General features: G+C 42.7%; 1 long non-coding RNA gene across 1 annotated transcript; it reads right to left on the reverse strand.

Moving 5' to 3' along the window:
• Positions 1 to 295: 295 nt before the first annotated feature.
• Positions 296 to 3,356, reverse strand: LOC140208232 (uncharacterized). Its single transcript, XR_011888701.1, has 2 exons — positions 3,191 to 3,356; positions 296 to 588 (listed from the first exon to the last, which is right to left on the reverse strand). It is a non-coding gene; the product is annotated as an uncharacterized lncRNA (long non-coding RNA).
• Positions 3,357 to 3,636: the final 280 nt, after the last annotated feature.

Below are 3,636 nucleotides of genomic sequence, written 5' to 3' on the forward strand. Positions count from 1 at the left end.
AGTTGGGCTCTCATTTAAGTTTTCTGGTCTGTATTTCTTACCACAATTGCAGATACACACATGGAGTGCTGAATCCAGTTCATTTTTGATGAAAATATATACTTAGAAGTGTTATCTGACTGTTGTGTGGTTTCCTTTTTTTTTCCAAGTGTGTTATTTCTCTTCCTCCTTCTGTCCATGGTAGTGTTAATCTAAGTGGGTTTGAGTGTAAGTAGTCTTTTCTAAAGTTCTTATTTATCTTTGTAAATTTTATTGATTGAAATGGGACCAAGATATTTTTATAAAAAAAAGTCAATGTCGGTATTGATGGAAGTGTTTATTACCTTTGTTGTATTTGTTAACTATTGAGCTCTGTTTGGCAGGTTCTTGTTTAAGCCTTCAACTAAATTTTGTCAAAGGTTTTCCTTACTTTGCACTACTTTTTATTGTCTTTGCTTGTTGATATTCCAGATACGTGGGTACCAAGAGTCCCGATGAAGCGTCTTGGCCCGAAATGTTGATTCCCATCCATAGATGCTGTCTCACATGCCGTGCTCTTCCAGCAATTTGTGTGTAGTTCTCATCAGGGGTGATTCAGAAGTTCATAGCCTAAGGTAGAAGGAGATGAGTTATTAACTTCAAACTTTCTGCATAATCACTCAAAGAGTTGACCTGCATGTGCCTGTAAGGAGAGCTGTATAACTCATCTCCTTCTACCTTAGGCCACAAACTTATCAATCACCCCTGCTGTGGACACTTTCTGGAGGTCCAAGATCCGTTTGCTCCACGACCACTGGACTAAGTGTGTAAATGCAGGAGTGGACGATGTTGAAAAAATAAATGTGCTAGGTTCTCTAAAATTGACTCATGCTACTTTTGGCCACAAACTTATCAATCTCATTACAAAGAGGAAGTAGTATTCTAAATGTAAGGTGACAAAACCGTGACTGACAAGAGAAATGAAAGACAACATAAAAAAACAAAGAGAGGACATGGAGCAAAAACTACTAGGAAGCTAGAGGATTCAGAAGCTTTTAAAAACCAGAACGCAACTGAAGTAATTATGAAGGAAAAGATGGAATACATAGGTGAGCTAGCCAGTAATATTAAAGAGGATACCAAATGTTTGTTCAGGTACATATAAACATGTAAAAGAGAGGCGGAAGTGGATATCGGGCCACTGAAAAATGATGCTGGAGAGGAAGTAATGGGGTGGGATGCAAGATGATGGCAGATCAACCGAATAAGTTGAATAACTGAATAAACTCACTCTTATCCGTCAAAGACCCTGACAAGAATATGGAATTCCCAGATATCAGTGGTCAGAATGCGTAAAGTTACGTTACTCAGGAGAAGGTTCTTGGGAAACAGAGATGGTCTGGAGGTAAATAGGTCACCTGGACCAGATGGTGTACACCCCAGGGATCTGAAAGAGGTGGCTGAAGAGATGTGGAGGCATTAGCAATGATCTTTCGAGAATCATTAAGGAAATTATATCCTAAGAAGTTTTTTCCTTCACTAGTCCCCCTCTCCCAGTTTCACCTATCACCTGCCACTTCCTCCACGCTTTTCACCCCCACTCTTCTTCCTCTGATGTCTCATCATTCTTTTCCCCCCAGTCCTGATGAAGGGTCTCAGCCTGAAACGTTGACTGTTTACTATTTCCCATATATGCTGCCTGGCCTCCTAGGTTCCTCCAGCATTTTGTGTATGTGTTGCTTGGATTTCCAGCATCCACAGATTTTCTCCTGTTTTTGATAAAACCAAAAGCGGGGTCATATAATATAACAAGAAATTAATGGGAAGTTAGAGGATTGGAAAGCTTTTACATAACCAACAGGAGACAACTAAAAGAAAACACACAGGAGATACAAGATGAAAAATTAAGGTAAGTGAGCCAATAATATCAAGCATCAAAAGTTGTTCAGATTTATAAAGAGTAAAAGAGAGGCAAGAGTTGATATAACGCTGGAAGATGATGCTGGCGAGTTAGTAACAGAGCAAAGGAATAGTGGCCATATGTTATTATAAGTGTTTTGTGTCAATCTTCACTGTGTAAGACACTGGCAGTATAAGACAATAAGACATAGGAGCAGAATTAGGCCATTCAGCCCCATCAAGTCTGCTCCGCCGTTCTATCATGGCTGATCCCGGTTCTCACTCAACCCCATGCACCCGTCTCCTCGGCATATCGTATAATGCCCTGACTAATCAGCAAACTATTAGCTTCTGCCTTAAATATACCCACAGACTTGGCTCCCACTGCCGTCTGTGTCAGAGAATTCCACAGATTCACTGCTCTCTGACTAAATAAAATCCTCTAAAAGGTTGCTTCTCAGTTTTGAGGCTGTGCTCTCTGTTATGGCTACCCCCCCATACAAAAAGACCTCTCCTCATCCACCCCATCGAGACCTTTCCACATTTGGTGGGTTTCAGTGAGATTTAACACCCCCCCCCCCGCCAGCGTTTATTAAACATAGGTCAGTGCAGGAGTACAGGACCAAGGCTGGCAAACACTCCTCATATCTTAACCCCTTCATTCCCGGAATCATCTTCTTGAACATCCTCTGTACTCTCTCCAATGACAACACACCTTTTCTGAGATATGGGTCCCAAATACTCGAAGTGGAGCCTAAGTGGTGTCTTATAAAGTATCAACATTTTCTCAGGTGAACGGCCTCTCCCCAGTGTGAAATCACTGATGTACCTTCAGTGCAGATGAGACAGTAAATCCCTTCCCACAGTCTGAGCAGGTGAATGGCCTCTCCCCAGTGTGAATTGACTGGTGTCTCAGTAACTGAGACGATACAGTAAATCCCTTCCCACAGTCTGAGCAGGTGAATGGCCTCTCTCCCGTGTGAACTCGCTGATGTACCTTCAGTTTACACGACTGAGTGAATCCCTTCCCACAGTCTGAGCAGGTGAATGGCCACTCCCCGGTATGAACTGACTGGTGTCTCAGTAACTGAGATGACACAGTGAATCCCTTCCCACAGTCTGAGCAGGTGAACAGCCGATCCCCGGTGTGAACTCGCTGGTGAGCCATTAGGTCAGATAACCGAGTGAATCCTTCCCCACAAATTCAGCAGATGACCAGCCTCTGCTCGATGTGAACTGACTGGTCTGTCCACAGGTGGAAAGACTGACTGAATCCCTTCTCACACACAGAACAGGTGAATGGCCTTGTCCCAGTGTGAACTTGCTGATGTACCTTCAGTTGAGATGACCGACTGAATCCATTCCCACTGTCTGAGCAGATGAATGGGTTTCCCCTTTGTTGAGGTACAGCTGGGATTTTCTTTTATCTACTGTCAATTTAAAGTGCCACAGTTTTAAAGCCATGAAAACATCTTCTGCCCAGATGAATGGTTGGTCTGCACAGCTGTTAAAAGGAATTAAATGAATATTAGTATTATTTCATGTTCTTGTCACAAAGTCATAGAAAAGTACAACACAGAAACAGGCCCTTTGGCCCATCTAGTTTAACTATTTAAACTGTCTACCCCTGTACCCCTACCATCCAGGTACCTATACAAACCTCTTACATGTTGAAATTGAGCTTGCATGCACCAGTTGGACTGTCTGCTCATTCCACACCTGGATGACCGTCTGTGTGAAAAAGTTTCCCCTCATGTTCCCCTTAATGTTTCACCGTTC

Source organism: Mobula birostris, chromosome 13 (genome assembly GCF_030028105.1).
Source record: "Mobula birostris isolate sMobBir1 chromosome 13, sMobBir1.hap1, whole genome shotgun sequence".
NCBI classification, from domain to species: domain Eukaryota; kingdom Metazoa; phylum Chordata; class Chondrichthyes; order Myliobatiformes; family Myliobatidae; genus Mobula; species Mobula birostris.